The following is a 20,016-nucleotide window of genomic DNA, read 5'->3' on the forward strand; positions in this document are numbered from 1 at the left end:
TGGATCAAACTCTACTGAGATCTTACTTGGTTTTTGGGTAAAAGCGAAATGGATGCGGTTACCCACGCTGCTAGTGACGGGACATGGGAGAATGAGGCGTTGTAGCACGCGAGAAGTGGGGATGGTATTCATGATGGTAGTTGCCAGGATTTGAATACGGATTTTGGTGTCAGTTGATAGGTCGTAGGAAGTTTGGGGTATTTCCAGGGTAACTGGGGCAGTTTCCTGGGGAACTTTTGGGGTTTTCATGCTCTTTCTACAACGGAGGTGGAATTTAGGGTGAGAGCTGCCGCACCATAAGAAGGACAGATAAGTTTGGCCTTACAAGAATCTGTGGAATGTCTGGTTGAGGAGCAGCGAATACTGTGTTTGGGAACTACTGCGGAAATGACGTTGGAATTTGAGGTTTCGCTGTAGTGCGGATATGACAGGTACAAAATAACAAGGAGATAATATTTTTGATTAGAGTTTAGTCTACCACAATTCATAAACGTACTATATTTTGCTCCCAATCATATAAATGATAGTTCCACATTATATTTTTGCGTTTTTTGCAGTGTAATCATGAATAAAGGCGATTTAACTTGATGTCATGAATGCCCTTGAAGTAAGTAGTAAAATCTAAATTGATGTTTGTTGAAGACATGATTAAACTGAAGGATTGAGATGTGAAGATGATTTGTTGTGGCGGTCTGTATAGTCTGATGTCTGTTAAATTGTAATAAACGACAGACTAATTTTCAAGAAAATTTATATTGATAGAGAAAAAAGAAGTGATTTATCTATTTCCATTTAGATAGAGAGATAAATGATCAATCATTATATAGGTTTGTATTGTAAATTGAGCGTTCTATTGAAAAATACAGGGGGCGTTAGAAATTTTATTTCATATGAATTGAAATTCAATACACTTTTCTTTGTCACGATTTAAATAGCATACCAACTGTATATTTTTTACAATTGGTGTTTTTCGTCTTCATGTTATTATGAAAAATGATATAAAAGCCAAAGTGAACTGAATATATCGGTTAAATAAATAATGCTTTCAATAATTTATTAAATCGATCGTGAACTGTTGCTCCAGTTTCTTATCATTATATCGATTCCCATAATATTAACTTATGTATCCGTTGAGAAAATTGTTGGACGTGTTTTCTGTTATAGTAATATTCATTCATTCATTATTGCGACTTAAACTTTTCTTTTTATTATTAATAAATCAAAAATATAAACAAAAAATCATATGGAATTGAAAGCTTCTTTTTTTTTAAATTCCTACTCGTTTTCTCATTGGAATAACATAAACAACAAAAAATTCCTTCATTTCTTTTTTATCTAAATGAAAATCGTATAAAAAAGTATATTATTTAGTTTTATTGCTACGAGGGCAAGTCAATAATTTTTAAATCGAAAATCATTTCATTTTTTTTGGGCGTTGTTTGATCTTTTCAAAGAAGGAGTAAAATATCTATTTGCACAGAATTATTGGTTTGGAAATCGTGAATGATCATTAAGACCGACATTTGGACAGTTGAGGAAACAATTCATGGACTTTTGCTCTGGAAATCATAGATGTGTACCTTTGCACTGTTCAGGTGCATACGATTTTTTCGGGCTAAATGCTGTCGACTCCCATAAGATATTTGAGGTGCCTATGCCAAGAACCAGCGGTAAAAAATTAAAGACTATGAAATTCAAAATTTATCTTATACCTTAGGGGTGAAAACTATCCCTTATCTTAAATAATTTGAAAATCTTCGATTTTTTCATGTATTTGAGGAAAATACAGTTTAAATGAGTTATTCGTAGAACTATTGGTGTTCTTAAACAAGTTTATGATTAATCGAACTCATGCAACCCTTCCAGAGATCCTCTGAGGGTAGTAATATTGAAAGCTTTTTTCCAAAACACTAATTATAATCTCAATTTTCATGATAATTTGAAATAAAGCTCTACTCACCCTCTTCTACGAAATCTTCCCTATGCCGAACCGGGCTTTTTGAATTTTGGGGGGTGTGAACTACCCCTAAGTACAAAAAAATATTAAATCTCATATTTTATTCATGTTAATGGTAAAATGAGCTTTAAATGTATTATTCATAAATCTGTTTACATTTTCAAACACATTTATGATCAATCACATTCATGTAGCCCCTTCAAATCATCCCCTAAAGTTGAAAAATATTCTCAACGAATCTTTTATAAATAAAAATTATTCAAAAGTGTATTTATAATAAATTGAGAATTTTTCTTCAATGTTGTATGCTAAGTTTTTACATAAATAATAAAAAAATTAAAATCAATAAAATTTTTTATTCAGAAAATAAAACTAAAAACAATTTTCATATTTTTCCAATGCTCCAGAATTCGTTCTCCGAAATTTTGAAAACAAGAAGCAGTTAGTTTTTCGACAATAGCTCGCTCAATTTTCAAGCAAGAAACTTTTTTCAATCACCGATTTCAAAAAGGGTGTAGCTCAAAGAGGTTGCATAAGGCACATTTCGTACGCGTATCCAAACTTTGAACTAATGTATCTCCTTCAATTTTTTTGATACATAAATTTGAAAAAACATTTTTGGCAAGAAAAACCCTATAATTAATATTTGAAACATCTTCTCATAACATGAATAGTATTTGTTTTATTTCAAAAAAAAAATTACGGAAATGCAGTGCTCAGTTTAATCAATTATTTTTTCTAAAATTGAAAACCGGTCAAATCACATGGATCATATCAAAAATACATAAATAAAATTAAATACGAGTAGATTACGATTAATTTCAATTAAGTTATGGTGAGGGTAGAATTATTATATTTTTTATAGTGCCCATTTTAAAAGTTTTTCTATGTGTAAAGATTTCTGGAGTTTTTTTTCGAAATTTCATCAAATTTCAAGTTCAAAATTGTAATGGTGGTGTATTTTCAAAAACAATTTATCATATTTATATAGAAAGTTCTATACTTCTAAAGCCATTCAAGATATCGATTTATTTTTGACATGAATCAATTGAAGAAACTTGTGTCTAAGTGATTGTGTATATTGAATTTGTACAGTTCCATATTTATAAGAAATATACAGGGTTAAAATTGGAGTAAGGGTGAAAGATGTGAAAAGGCAACGTTGTAAAACAATTAAAACCAAGCGATTTATATAGCATAGCTCTGAATATAGAATAAAATTCTTTCACAATCTGCTAAATTTCTGTTGAAAAGGATTTTTTGACACGAAAAGTTCAAAGAAGATATAGGTTTCTCGAAAAAAAAATTGATATAAGTGGAAAATTGGGGAAATTTCATAGTTTTTTGCATATTTTCGCGATAAAAGTGTATTTTTAACTATCATATCGAAAAATTCAGAATCTAGATACTAATTTGACATATCGGTTTATTTTTTATACCAAGTAAACGTGTATATTTTGGATGCTACAACTGAAATTATTCTTCAATAATAATTAATTGAAAAGATCATCGCAGACTGTATTATTTTTGTGTTTGCCTTTGACTTGCTCGCTATACCGATCAAGGCGCGCACGAAGCTCCAAAGGCAGCTTGACATGGTGCAAGAAATTGAATGAATTTTTTCCAAAGTTAAAATATTTCATAGCGTGAAATGAAAGTGGAATGAGCTAAGAAAAAGGGGTCAGTGAATAACTGGCAATAATTTTATCTGTTGTTGCCTCGTTTTTTCAGTAGTAAACTTTTCCCTAGAATAGCAAGCCAAATATTGCATGAAACAATCAGCTAAATTTCATCTTGCCAAGTTTTTGAGCAAGAAATATTGCTGAATATACTGTTTACACCACCACTACACCAACAATAACAATTATACTGTCTGACGCGCGTTTCGATAACTAAGTTATCGTCTTCAGAAACTGAAGGTAAACTAAAATCTAATAACTTGACTTACCTCTTTTATACTAAATTCTCACACCACTAAGCCACCTCCCGCGAAAATTAATTCCAGCGGGAGAAAGCTCCTTTGCTGGAATGATAATGTTTATTCTTTGACTACTAAACTAAAGAGTGGGCTGTAAGGAATTGGCCGTTTGTCCCTATTTAAGCTACCCTTACATCTAGCAATTTCAATGCTATCAAATGCATCCAATAATTTGTTAATGGATATAGTTAATAACAATTTTACATTATTAATATTTATGCATTATTGTGACTGGCGGCGTGATTGGCAATACCTGATTTTCCGGTCCGTCCATATTTCAAATGAGTTATGTGCTCTTTAAACCGGACAATAACGGATCTCTTAGTCTGCCCAATATACTGTCGGTCACAATCACCACTACTTATTTTATATATACCACTCTTTTCCAAATTTAGTATTTTATCCTTAAGATTGCCCAATAATTGTTTTAATGTGTTGTTGGATTTATAAACCAATTTTAAACCTACTCTGCTAAATATTCCTCACAATCATCTCGTGTAAAGAGGACTGAAAGGTATCAAAGCAAATTTTTCTTGTTTTTTACTTTGGGTTTGGAAAAAATCGCCTTCACATAGAGATTTCTTAAACCTATGGCGATTGATTAACCTATTTACAGTTCTTTTTTCATAACCTTGAGTACAGCTACATTCTCAATGAAGGACTTTTCCTTATTGTATCTCTCGATGGTGAGTGGAAAGTGTATTAACCGATGTACCAGGAAATGGATACTGGCCATCTTATGTTGTATACAATGAAAAGAATCAGCTTGGATGTATCTGCACGTAGCGTTGTTTTTCCTAAATACATCAATTCCTTATTACTAAAGTATCTAAAAATGGTAACTGTCCATTATTCTCCATTTCATAGGTGAACTTTATAGATGGATATGATGAGTTGAATTCCAAAATAATTTCGTCTATCTTTTCCTTCTTCGTATTGAATACCTGTACCATGCCCTGGGAAAATACTGAAACTTTTGACTGATTCGATTTTCAAAATGACTCATGAACAGTTCAGCCATGATCGGTGATATGCAGTTTCCCATTGCTGTTCCTTCATCTTGCCTGTAGAATTCGTTGTTGTACTGGAAATAGTTTTGTTCTTCTATCACATCAGCTCCCAAATTATTAATTTCATCATCAAGGATTTCAAATTATAATCCGCAAAAATATTTATTCATTTGCTGTAGACTTCAAAGGTCAAAATTTCGCTAACAACTAGATATACATTAGGACGATCCCGAAGATCCAGACCTGGATATTATATGACTATAACCATTAAAAAATATTTGAAAAACATGAAGCAGTAATTACAGTTTATCCAATCATTGGTAGGTGGAGCGAAAAAAGTAATAAATAAAGTTGTTTTAAGACTAAAGTATATAGTAATATATATCATAATAGTGTATAAACTATTTTTATACAATCATTAATGTTGCTAGAGATTACTGTCCATAATTTCGTTATTCGCTAAAATTCCAAGGGTCATATATCACATCCATTGAAGTTGGTTGTGTACACCAATAAGGCGGTCTGTATAATGTCAGTGTTTGCGCATGAAATAGCTTCCTATAAATATCAATTTAGACAGTTTACTTAGTTTACGTATGCAGTTTGAGCATTTCCTTCTATCTACAGTCTCCTTCTTAGAAAAAGGTTTGTGTAGGGTCGTAGAGATGTTAGTTTCTTGCATAATTCACACACAAATTACATTAAATATCAATTTTATAATCATGAACATTAACAAAAAAATACATAGCACCCTATTTACATCTGGAGATTCATATAAGTAGTTTCAAAATAATTTTTTTTTAATTCTAACACGTTCCTTTATCGATCAAGAAGACATTGGTTTGCTAGAAGAATAGAAAGCAACAAAGTCCATATCCTGAAAGATTTAGAAGGAATCAGTCCTCTTGGAGGCTAACAAACCATTCGATCTGATCTGATCCGAAGATCTTATATCTAGTATACGAGAAACTGAAATTTCCACAGTCAAAAGAAACTCCTACGTTATAATCCAAGGGATAGAAGATTCCAGATAAATCTAAAGATGATCGGATACAAACTAGGATGATTGGTTATATAAAAGAGAACCATCATTCCCTCTCTAGTAACAGAAAGATTTTAGTAAACCTAGAATTCAGTCGTAGACTAGTGATAAGATCAGTATAAATGCAGGAAAGAATCGGTATATTTAAAAAGAACAAGAGGGCGATGATAACAACGTGGTGGAAGATCAAATACATCTTAGATCTTAGATAAGAGGACGACAGGAGATCGTCCTAAGCTACTTCATTATAATTCCATCAAAAATCATCTAAAGAAGCTTGGGATCAGTCCAGAGCATTAGCCTAAAATCAGGAATGAGTTCTTCTTGGTATTTGAAAAGAGAAACTGCAAAAGATTATAGATAAAAGTAAATATTCGCGACATGAACGGAGTATCCTAATATCCCATGGACTGTACATACCAGTAATTTAGCTGAATTAGGATCGAATGCTCCTAAACATCATATAAACAAGACGGTCAGTTATGTGAGGTACCTAATATCAAAAGAAGATACCTGGAGACAAAAATAGAATGGAGATGAGCAAAATAAAACAAACTGTCAGTCGGCGAGTAGTAAGAAGTTCTTTCCTGTAGGGATCTTTATAAGAGATGCATTCTAAGAGGGGAGAGTTTGGTACAATATGTATTTATGTATAATTTAAGCTACTCTTTCAAGCAAAGTTTTCAATAATAGCCCCGCAACCAATAAAAAACAGCAACAGCAACAATTGTTTTATAACGAATCTATGTAATCAACTTTATAGAGTACAAAAATCTCTGCAAATGCCATCTCCAGTAACTAAAGAAACAGAAATGGAAGTTAGATATAATTGTGTGTTCTTAAGTTGACATAATCTTGATAAGAGTGATTTTTCTAATATAAACTAGACATCCTTGCCAAAATAGGTGCAGCGACTCTATCCCTTGCACCATACCTACTATGGCCTCACAAGATGCCACATTAATAACCATATCAGCTAAGAAGTCTTAAGAACTTCTTGTGTTGACCACAAACGACATCAAACTGGTTTTCGGTCTTCTGACAATTCACTGTCCCATCAAATACCACCTCAAGACGATAGGCATGGAAACAGCAGAGCATTTACTCTGCGAATCTCCTGCCCATTTCGCTGAAAGGCTTAAGTACCGTGAAGGAGTAGTACTAACACCTAGGAAAGTGGGACGCAAAAGCCCCCAAAAACTAGGAGTCTACGTAATTTTGAAGCAGAACAATGATGTGAAGAGTCTTGTACAAAATATCTTATAGGTATAGGTGCAGATTTCCGATATTTCGAAAATGATTTTTATGTAAGTACCACAAAAAATTTTTTAGTATACACACAAAATTTGAACTCTGTTAATGTGAGGACATGTTTCGTTTATAAATATCGTATAAACCCGAATCTCCATGGATTTTATGACAGGTATATTAATGAAGTGAAACACGAAAAATATTATTCTAATGCAAATACGTTGAATGAATGATTAGAAGAGCACAGCGCGCTTGCCCAGATAAAGTTTGATATTTCAAAAAAGCAGTGCTCAAAGAGAAAGTTGACAGTAGACGCTCTAACCGCCGCGACGTCGGATGGAGCTTCCCGACGCTTTTAATACTCCAAGCGACGCGTGGTTTCACGAAAATCGTCGCAGTTTCGAGTCGATTTGTTTATGAAACAAACAGACTGTTTGTGGTACGAGAACGAATGTCTGGTTTGTTTAGAATTATTTTGGACTAATTTTGAGGTATAACAGATTATTTTAAATGAGTTTTCCGTGCTTATGCAACATTATATTTACACTTGGAATGACTGATTAAATTTATTTATGTTGTAAACTACTAATAACTTTCAGTAGCTGGTATTGTTGTTAATAATATAGTAAAATACTCAGCTGGATAGCTTTTGGCAAGAGAAAATAATTTTCTAGTTGTTTATATATAAGCAATCCATAAATTTGAAGTTGAAAAATTTATATATTGAAAAAATTGCTCGTAATATTTCAAAGTGTATTTTAGAAATTGAACAGTCCTTTGATGTTATAGGTTCAAAACAAGTTTACAACATCAAGTATTAACTGACATGTTTCTTTTGAGTTTTCACAATGTTATTTCAAAATTTTATGCTCATACTTTTATAAAAAAGAAAATTACATTAATTATAGTAGAAAAGTACAACGAAAACAACTCATATCTTAATTTTTTTGGCTTCTTCTAGATTGTTTGTTTCATAGTTTTTGTAGCAAAATTTCGTCGAATGAGGCATATTCGTATGCTTTCTTTAGGTTGAAAAATATTAGATATTTTATTATCTATTTCGGTATTTCTTCTGTCTTGTTGGAATGGAACATAGCAATGCCATGAAATATTTGAAAATCGAAAAATTTAGATCATATATAATAGATCGATCACATTGATTAGACTAATACACTAAATGATAGCAAGAAAAATTTATGTAAAACTCTAGTTTGGGAGTATAAAGAAATAGATAGACACCTCAATTATGAGTCCAGGATCAATATATGGAAAATAACGATAGATTAACAAGAAATGTTAATGTTATAAGTTGGAGTCGCATCTTTTATCTAGTGCTTAATCAAACTTATTACAAATGGACCAAAACAGTGAGAATGATTTACACTGGCTTGAAATCAAGAACTAATAACGTTGGAGAAGGTTCATCGGACTTGTTTAACCTGAATTAGTTCAGAATAAAACTGATCTCCAGCTGATATTCTGGTCTGATTTGTGTAATCTGATATAAATCCAAGAACATGTGAGCTTAAGACATAAAGACTCCAGAATCTATTATCTATTGTCTACATAACATCTACTGAACTAGCTGCGAGTGCTTGAAATTCTTAAGCGCTGGTGTTAGAGTGAACAATTTAGATTTAACTCTTGCTGAAGTAGGTCATGGTAGTACTCACTGGTGGAGTAGACTCAATAGACTAGGGACGACGAATTTTGTTTGAAAACTGTGCGGTAAAAAAGCTAGTTCCGTGGATAAAATCCACCCAAATGAAACAAAATTAGTTCAAGAATGGGTACACTTTCAAAGCTATGCTTCACCTATTCTAGATCATTAAGAAATCGTTCTTTTAAAATCAGAATTTGGAGTATATTTATCCAAATTTTGATATAGTATCGTTCTGTATATATCAGTGACAAACTTTACTCGATTGAAAAGATTGAAGTAGAACTATCAATGATTGACTTTTGAGTCAAGAACAGCGAAAGCGTTTATCTTTAGCTCTTCTATGTATTTGCTACATTTGATTGAAATAATGTCTTCGCCCTGATGATAATCAATGATCTTACACGAAACCTTGGTTCTCAAAGCATAAAATTGAAATATTAAAAATAAATAATTCAGATAATTGTAATGGGGTACTGGGGTATCGAATTTCAGAGGTAAGTAGAGGAGCCAAAAGATTAATAGTCTTATTCTTCTTCTTTCATTGCCGTTGCGAACATTGGCTATTAACAAGGCTATTCATGATTACTGCGTTTCTAAACAGATCAACAGAAGAAACTCCAAATCATTGGTGTCGGTTCTCCAACCATGAATGCCCTCTCACTAACCACTTTGCCTTGGACAATAAAGTGTAAAAAAACTGGAATTGTCATGTCTTAGTATGTGGCGAGAATACTCCAGTTTTTGTATTTTTTTTTACTGTAAAGACGACGATCCATTTCGAAAGATTTCAGTCATTCCAAAGTAGCCTCGATTGTGGTCCCGTTCTATCTCTTGACAGTTTATCGTTAGACGCACTGAAGAATGTTGACTTTTGCTAATAATCATATGTTTTGGTTTCGATATATTCAAGGATAGTCCATGTTCATTTACTGTGTATATTTTTTGCAAAATATTCTGTAGAGCTTCATTGTTATTTGCTAGAATTACCTACTTATCTTTTTCCAGTTTGACTCCAGTACATATTAGCGATAATACGGATACCTCTCCCGTTAATGTCAGTGTTTCTAAGAACCCTGATAAGGTTTTCGTGTTTGACGTTATCGAAAGCCTCGTCGAAATCGATAAAGTATATGTGAACGTCTTTATCCATAGCCCTGCATCACTGGATGAGAACCTGTAGGCTAAAGAGGGCTTTCCTTGTGCTACCAAAACCAAAATGTTTTTTTTTTCTTATTTTACGTATATTCGATTTTGTTAGTACAATTTTGATAAAAATTTTCATTATGTTATTTATCAAGATTATTAGACGGTATTATTTACAATGTTTTGTATCTGGTTTCTTAGAGATCGCAATAGACTGCGGCCAGTCTTCGGGGATCTTTCCTCTTTCATAAATGGTGGTCAAAGTATCAAGAAACTTATTTCTGTTCCTCATATTAATTTCAATATTTTACCCTGTATGTTGTCAGGGGCCGGTTTTTATCGTGCATTAAGGCTGCCTCTACATCGGATCTCAGAATACAAGGTCTAGTCGTGTGTGTATTTACTTGTAGTTGTTCTGTGTAAGTCTTCCATATCTTTACAAGCTCTGAACTTTGGGATCCCATATAGAATTTTACAATGGGCCCAGTATAGGCCCAGATATGGGCCAAGTATGCACAACTCTGGCCCTAGCTTAGTGGGGAGCCGTTATTGGTCCAGACTTGGTGGGACTCTGGGATGATCTCTCGCTTGGTTTGCAAGCCTGGACCAGCCTGGTTGCTTGTAAAAATAGATTTTTTTTATACAATTAATAAAATTATAGTTATGTATATAAAAATATTAGTTAAATAATTAAATATGTAAAGGAGTGATTCTATTTTTTATTATTGAATTTTATGCATAAAAGAATTTTATTCATGGTTAGTTATTACTTTTAATGTTAAGATATCGATTATGGTTAAGATATTAGAACAAAACTGAGTTCTGCCCGGTCTGACTGACTATAGGATGGGTAAGGTCGGGTTATCCAGAGTTCAGCCAGACTTGGGTGAATATGGGATGACCTAGGTGAGGTTACATAGAGTTCTGCCAGGCTTGGCTGACTATAGAATGGCCGGAGCTTAATCACCCAGGCTTCAACCAGGCTTGGGCCATTATTGGTTTGCCCAGTCGTTAAGACTGGGGACTCCTACATGCGATATTAGGTTTCCATCGGCGTCCAACAAGCCTGAATATAGGATATTTGGTTTCTATTTAGTTGTCAATTCCCTAATCTTCTTATGAATGTTATGGTAGTCGTAATTTCTTTTACATTGTTCGATTTCGTTGCATTCCATCAACAGCCATTTTTCTTTGTCTGCGCTCATTTTTTTTTCTTATGTTATTATAAATTTTATGGTATTTTATTTGATCTTTGGTTTCGTACTTTCTTCTTACCTCCATGTCAAGGTTTAAAGCTTACAGACGGCAAATTTTCACTGCTACTCATAGTACTATAAATAAATGAGAAACAAATAAATATTGGACTGTAGAATAGTATATAATATTCATATTATTTACCATTCAATTCTTTTTTGGACACAGAAACATCCTACGACTCAAATATATTCAATAAAATCATTAAAATATTTTTCACGTTGTAACTAGTTGCTTAATGATACAAGTTAGTTCATAAGCAACTTCAAAGTTGTTCGAGGAAGTTGTGGTTTTACAGAAAATGTTCTCCATTTTTCTTTGATGCAAGCCACAATATCAGTAGAATATCCTGTTGGTTACAAAAGTTTGAAGCGTGTGAGTATCTGATGTGGGAAAATTAATTTCTTGGAAGTTTGTTTTGAACCAAATACTTGCCAACAGAAGATTATTCTATAATACCTCCGAATAATATTATTGAGGTTAGAATTTTGTTAGGTTATCCTTTCAATTCGAATTTGTAGATTTAAAGTTAGAGTTTAAGTAGGTTAAAAATATAATGATAAACTACTTTGAAATTTTATGATGAATCTTATTAATTTTAAAGTTATTAGTAGCGGTGATGGTATTTGCATTAAGTGGAACTATTTCTATACTATATAGTCGACTATATATTTCCTAAAAAGTTTCTGCTAATCACTAAAAGTCCTATTAATACTTTGTTGCAAAGCAGCGAAAGTTGAAATTGCATGTGCTTTTAAGTAACTTCGTTCCCACAAAATGCAATCTATTCGTCAAACAAAAACTAAGGACTTCTAGTTAAATTAACTTGTGGAATTGGACGTCCAATTGGAACTGGAAATTAATTTTCAGGGTACTTTTGTGTTGATACAAAAACTTTTTTATCTCTTACACTGGAACGAACCGATAGAAATATTGAAAAAAATTGGTTAATGCGATTTATGGAATTCATATTTTGTTTTTTTGTAGCACGTTTTTTTCTTGAAATTCATATTTACTTATGAGTACAAATTCATAAATAATAGGAGCAATATGATCGAAATTATGATGATAATCTTTCTATACAAGCAAATAATGTTCGTTAAAGGACTATAATAGTTCTACATACAGTTTGAGTAATGCTCACATTAAGGCTTAACACGCGATACAACCATTTGAAACATACAGAGAGAGTTGCTAACTTTTTTTGCAAAGAATACAAGAACAAACTGTTTCCACGGTTAATTGGAATTAATTCATTATTAAAATACTGAAAAGAACTTCTTAGTACTTCTTAGACATATGTTTTGATGCAAACTACTTATGAAAGTTTATTTATTTGGCCACGCAAATCTCCAGACCTCTTTGTGAGACAAAAATAATACGCTGAGGTATCCACATGACAGCGACTGATTTCATGTTAAAAAAAATGTTGAACACCTAGGTTTATTTAATGATTTGTTCTCAATGACTCTCACAAAATTCTGAAAATGATTTCGGCGTGTTTCTCAGATATGTCCAATCGCCGTTCTCAGTTGTCCACCCGGTACGTAACATAAAAACTATAGTTGACACAGCTTTTTCATTGCAATTATTGGATTCAACAGTAAAAGTTACATAATTAAAATAGATTGTCAGAAATAGCTGAAACTATTTATTGAAGAAAAATAGTAAACCAAAACATATTTAAGCATATTGCACGTGATGAAGGTTGAAAACGCCAAAGCCGAGCATGTAATAGGACCGCATTTCGCAATTAAGAAATAATTTGCGGTTTTATACAGAAGATTAATAATATAGATTAAATAATTATACATATTATTATTACAAAAATATACAATGTAGACGTAAAGTTTGGAATATATAGCAAATACAGAAATCAAAAGAAAATATGTGTATTAAAACATTCAATTAAAATACTCATTTTCTATTCTAATTAACGTTTTCCTGGACATATTGAATACACTTTTCTCACTTATTATGTATAATTCTTCAAATAGCTTTGTGCAAAATATTTCTAACGTCAGAAGATGTAAATGTTTTATTTTCGGCTACAAAATATTGTTTCACATCTACATAGATCAATTCAATGGGATTGAATTCACAATGGGCCGTAATCTTCTTCATTTTTCTAAGTTATTTTGGCCTCCACACAATTATTTCTGCCTTTCTTCAACAATGAACTCCCCCTTCCTCGTTTTTTGCATTAAAATCCCATTTCTTTTAATAAATTATAAAATCTTTTAAAATCCGGCAAGTCCATATCTTCGTTAACTACTTCAAGAACTTTATCTACTTTGGTTAACTCATTTTGAAAGAAATTCTGCTGATGACGCTCTTTTGGAAATCATCGATTGAATTGTAAACTTTTTTCTCGATGGGTCCTTTTTTAGGTCGACCACTGAATGATTAGTTTTGTGCTCACGAAGGATTCGGTGGACACTAGAATATACTCCCGAAATATTTGCCGTTTTGGAAATAACTTTATCAACAGTCTTCTCATCATTGTCTTGCAGTTTAAATGAATCTTTTTAGTTCTTATTAGACGGACTATAGCTAATGTCAACAACTTTTTCATGTATCTCCGTGTCAGACATATTTAAAAAAATTACGCAACAGACAAATCTTATAAATCTTACAGTAATATGATAACACGATACCGTTTCTGTACTACACCTAGCGGCTTCTGCAGCGATGCAGCTTTTTCTTGTGGTATATTATGTTGCCTCTAATTTAGACCAGTAACTATGTACACGTGCTGATCACGCACTGATCATTATTTTGATTTAATATATTTTTTTCTATAAATAGAAATAAATATTGAACTTTTTTATGAGATTAACTAGGCCTGCTGTGATTTAGTGAAAGTTGATGTGAGGAAAAACATATTCTTTTAAATAACATAACAAACAAGTATTTGATTACACTAGATTATATATAATAATGATTTATTGTCTCCTTTCGGCGAACCTGTTATAGCCACATAAAAACTTCCGACTATTTATCAATATAATGTTAGTTTTTTGACATACAATAGGTAGGAATTAATCTCATTAATTTTCGTTTGATCTCACATGAAAAGCTGCTTATAATTGTTTATTAAATAGCTATTATAATAAATGAGCTGACTTATTGAGTGATAACCTTGTTTATAAATCTGTTGGAATATTCGCTTTAAATTGAGTATTATTTATTTTTATTGTAAAAATAGCAGGTAAGAAGCTTTTTTTAGCATGATAGACTAGATAAATTTAACTAGAAATATCTTGAGACACCCTATTGAAAATTCTTATTCACGTTGAGACAGTTTCTAATTGAGTCGCTTCAATATACGTTGTACTCAATAAACTACATGGTCCGGTCAATATAAACATTTAAAATAATAAAAATTTCCTGAAAGCCAAATATTCGTGGAGAGCTCAGGTTTTAAAAATCCCCATCGATCTTATGTGGGCAATAAAAGTTATTCGGGATCAAAAGTCAAAATGCGAGATTTTTTAAATTTTTCTCAAAATCGGTGAACTTTATCAAAAAAATCCTCGAGCAAAAGTTGTAGATCGTGAAACTCTCTATAAAAATGGTTCTTATGTTTTTTTTTCTAAGTGTTACCATTCCTGAGATATAACGATATTAGTTAGTGTGCAATTTGGAATTCAAAAATCCGTCAAGTTCTAAATATTACCTCATTATTGATATTGATAATTGATATTGCTATGGATTATTAGATTAACTATTTTTTTATTTCTTTAGATATTCTAATCAGATTTCATACTTTTGCAAGTTTACTTTAACGGTCATGTCTTCTTCTTCTTTCCCTTGCTGAATGTTCATAAATTGTTCAAATGTGGCTGAATAATTGGTCTCTTCATTAAAATCAAAGAAATCTTCCTCTAATGTACTGACATTGGCAATTGGTACACGCTGGAGAGCACAGCAATCCGACTTTTTCACGACCACATTTGGCACTACAACTTTTTTGCAAAAAATAGTGTTGAGGAGTTTTTATGGAGCAGGTGTTGAATAGCAGACACCGATGCTGGAAGAAAACATCTTTCTTGTTACGCGTATTTTTTACAAAAGTTAAGTATTGGTATTTATCAGTGCAAGTAATTTTTTTGAGCTCCATAAACCTCAAGAAGAAACCGAATTCCTTATTTTTTTAATTATTGTTCCAGATGTGGTATCAATTTCTGTAAATACTTTTTGGAATAATTTAAATACGTTTCGCTCCTTCTGTGCATTGCTGACGAACTGAGACATTTTTTCGAGCTATAAAATAGCACAAATAACCTAAATTGTAAACGCTTGGGATAAGTACGTATAGTCACTTAAACTAAACCTTTAGCACTAAAAGAAACAGGTATATAAACGAAACTTATGGACAATAGAATAGCCAGATGTTTTTCGAGGCCAAGGATTCAGTTAGAGATAGGTATATAAACTTGTTTTAAGTACCTGATATGTATATACGTGGCTTATTTGCCATATCATGTATAATGTAGATCTTAGAATCGCGATATATCAGGAATGGTAACTTTTTGGAAAAAAATCACGGGTATCATTTCAAGCTCTCTAACAATATTTGGCTTTCCGGAAATATTTATTACTCGACCACTATTTTTATGTCTAAATTGACCGGAGTATACAAGTTTGCAAGTATGCATTTTAAATATATATTTTACTACGTATTTAAGATTATAACCTCACATTTTTATATGAATAACTTCATTTTGATTACAAGAAATAAAATAACAAACATCCCAAATTCGGTAAGACGTTAAACAACGCGTGTAATTTGATATAAAATCCACAATCTCACAAGCTAAAAAAAACCTTTTCAGGTTCATAAAAAGCGTATAAACATAGACGCGCAGCGTGTGATGTTTCATTTCTCAAATAAAAACAAGATGACCACAGATTAATATAAAAACTTATTTCGAAAAAAGTAAAGAGCAAAAGTAAAAAAAAAAAATGCTCTTAATATTTACAGTGGTGAAAGGCAGACTAGTCGGGCTGTTTTTTATTATATATTTCAGGATTTACCCTGACGTAGGAAAGATTTTTCTGTACAGAGCCAGGATTTGGATGATTTTTAGGAGTTTTTGTTTGTGATACATTTGCTCACCGAATGAAAATAATGGAAGCAGTGACTATCAGTGAGGTTATTCTCTGTGGGAAAATATTGAAAATCTGAAAAGCGTATCGATTTGAAAAAGATTCTACGACTTTTTGGTTTAATGAAGTTCTGTAGTAAGAATTTATATTAAATTTTTGCAGCTAAATATGCATCTATTGAGCATCGGTTTTGCTTCATATTTTATGAGCGAGGCTACGAAGTTACCCCTCGACTAGCTACACCACTGATTATTTAGAATTGCGAAACAAAGAAATTACCGAATTACTCTATAGATGGAGCTTTTGCCCACAAGGCAAACGTAGTTTTGTATTCGAGATTCTTTATGTTAAATTTGGTTGATTTTGATTCCCTATCGTCAGCCTTTAAGATGAAAGATGGAACAAGTTTCTCTAAAGGTTTGTAAATAATAAAATGTTATCGTTATAAAATATGTATTCTAGACATATTTCCTTTATTTTATGAACATTTTCAAACTCATTATAAATTTTATATTTTTTTTTTGTTAAAATTTAGAAGGGGACAAATTATTCTAAACGTTTTTTTATGTATTATTAAGAATTTCCCGAAATTTAATAGCTGATACTATAACAAAATTAAATATTCTTCCTACATTTTTTGAAATTTTAGTTTATCTTGCTTGTTATGGATTGTCATAAATAAATTTGAATGTTAAGCAGATGCTACAGAGTATGTAACAAACTTTCCATGATTTTTTTAATAACTTACAATCGTGTTTTTTTTCGAAGCCGTGAGCTCGATATTTCATAAACTACTGGACCCACCTTGTTCAAATTTATAGAGTATCTTTAATGTTGAAAGCCAGCGATTATCATGATTGCTTCGATAGTTTTTTATCTACGAGCGAAAAATTAAGAAAATATTAGTAAAAAATAGAATGTAATTATCAAAAGTGTAAAAAAAGTCAATTTTCGTAATTTAGAATTCATTCCAGTTCAATCGCTAGTCATAAATATGAAGATTAAAATACCATTTGGTTTTTTGATTTCGTATAAACTGGACAGCCGCAATCTTGATCATCGCCAAGCTTGAAGTCTTCCTTTCGCCCCTATAACTTTTGTTCTATTATATATTTTGACTCCTAAAAATTCCAGAGGCTTATTTAATTGTTAATGAACATTATGCAAAAACAATGAGATTGATTAATTCAATGGTTTGTCCGTAAAAAATTATCGAATAAACTACTACTAATTATAATTATTTACATTGGGTTGGTGACAAAATAAAACACTTTTACTTTAACAAATAATAGTTTTTAATCAATTATATATCCATTTTGCTCAATGACCTTTTGCCATCTTTCTGTTAGCTTCATGATTCCGCGTTGATAAAATTTCTGGTACTTATCAGCAAAAAACTGAACCAGGTGCGATTAAAGATCATCGTCATTTGTGAAAATTTGATCATTCAAAGAATTCTGTGAACTTTGAAATGAATGGTAATCAGATGGTGTTAGATCAGTGCTTCGAAGGGGATCTGGCATCACTTCTCAGCCAAGCTCCAATAGTTTCCCACGAGTTCCCAAAGATGTGTGAGGCCTTGCAGTTTGATAAATTTTTGACAGTAAACATCAGAATTGATCGTTCGGTTTCTTGGAAGCAGCTCAAAAAACATAACACTGTCTAGCTCGAAACTAATTGAGGAAGTATCGAAAAGCCCCCAAGTTCAGAACGAGAGATGATTAAAAAGAATAATACAAGAAACCATGTGACTTTTCTGCTACAACTGACAGAAAATCAATAACACTTCCTACATCCCATATAAACGCGAGCATACAAAACTCTCTTGATGTTACGTGCATTATGTCGGAGATACACGTGTTCCCACGATACGTCATAGTAGTCTGTTTCTGGCGCCTTCCCACGAATGACAGAAAATCCAAAGCCTTTTATATATATCTTTTATGCGTGACGTATAACGTCCAATTGTATTAACTGATCGGTTTTCACGTCATTTCAATATAAACATAAACACACAAATTCTCATGTTTCATTTTTGTATCACGTGTAGTATATCGTGTTTTCACGTGTATTAACGTTATGTCAAAATAGTCCGTAAGTAATAACAATGTTTTACAAGGTAAAAGTGAATCCTTTAGGACGCCAATGCTGTAAGAACATATAACCTACATTTTTACTTGAAAATTTCCGATTTTTCTTTTTATATTGGATCGTCTCTTCTTACCGGCAACAATCTATCAATTTTCTTGGGAAATTGACCATAAAAACACATTGAGGTTGAAATCTCATCACAGGAAATGGCATATCAGTTAATAAGAAATGAAATAAGATAGTTGGGAATATGAAATTAGGTTTTTTCCCTTTATATTCGTGTAAGGAAGCTGAAAGATTTGAAAAGGTAGAAGCCAAACGGTCTTGAAGTAGATAAAAATTTTGTAAGAATAGTGCATCTCTCAGTATTGTTATCTTTTGTTCGAATTAGAGATTATGAACGTGAAAGAAAGCATGCTACTTATAGTCCAGGCTACCAAGGTTTTCACAGCATGTAGGGCAAAATCTACACTACGCCGATGTGTGCTTTTGCACTAGGGATTGGCTCCATTCCAATTTTTTTTTTGAAAAATTAATAGTTTTTTAGTAATACGCTATTGAAAAATGAATGAGTGAAAAATTTTTCTTGAAAAAAACCACCTTCTTAATCGATTTTCATGAAAAAGAAAGAAAAAGTATGATAAACAAAAATGAAACTTATGAGAAAGCAAAAAAGTTGGTATTCTTAAATTTGATTTGGACATAACACAAACCGAGCTGTAAATTATCGAAGGTTGAATATTTTTATCGAAGGAAAATTTTTTAAAATTCAACCTTGAATAACGGAAAAAGGGTCAACTTTTCGAGATAATATGATATAAGCTTTTTCAAAGTACTTTTAAACAGCTTTAAAAAGAGGGTTAGTGGAACTCTCCAGCATGTAATTAAAGAAAGCTTTGATCGAAATTAAATCGATTTATAATTTTTTTTTGTAGAAGAAAACCTCAATTTCACACACACAGCAATAGTACGCAAATTACAATAAAAATATAATCCAGTGATGATTTATTTTATTCAAGTCAAAAAATAAAAATTTTCAAAAATTTCTCTATTTTTTCAAAATTTCTGAAAAACTATAGGATATACATGAAAATAATTAATGACTTAAAAGTCAGTAATCTTCTTGACAAATATTTTACACTATCCAAATTTTTTGCAACTCCTAAAACAACTGAGATATGACCTTAAAATTGTACCCTAACGTATGTCTGATACCATTTTCGAACACTTTACATGTTGCCCTTCAAAAAATAGTAGGCTAAAGAAATTTATAACGTACATAAACCCATAGGTTATAAAATTCCCTATAAATTTACGTTTTGAACGACTAATTTGCTTGAAAATTATCTGAGATACGACCAAAAAACTAAATACACTTTTTTTAAATTTTGGAGCAGGTAGATTTTGGAGTATAAGTTAAGATGTGAATAATTTTTCAATTTTTTTGGCAGAAGGGAAATTTTAAATACATAATATTCAAGTTAAAAGAGATAAAAAATGTCAATTTGAAATAAA

General features: G+C 31.8%; 1 protein-coding gene across 1 annotated transcript in view; it reads left to right on the plus strand.

Moving 5' to 3' along the window:
* The first annotated feature begins 7,542 nt into the window (after window positions 1-7,542).
* The window catches only part of LOC130442406 (uncharacterized), a 58,389-nt gene continuing 45,915 nt past the window's right edge, over window positions 7,543-20,016 (plus strand). The window contains exon 1 of the mRNA XM_056776494.1: window positions 7,543-7,729. The gene's annotated coding sequence lies outside the window, so the exon portion shown is untranslated. The remainder of the gene's footprint in view (window positions 7,730-20,016) is intronic.

Source organism: Diorhabda sublineata, chromosome 4, assembly GCF_026230105.1.
Source record: "Diorhabda sublineata isolate icDioSubl1.1 chromosome 4, icDioSubl1.1, whole genome shotgun sequence".
Classification (NCBI taxonomy): domain Eukaryota; kingdom Metazoa; phylum Arthropoda; class Insecta; order Coleoptera; family Chrysomelidae; genus Diorhabda; species Diorhabda sublineata.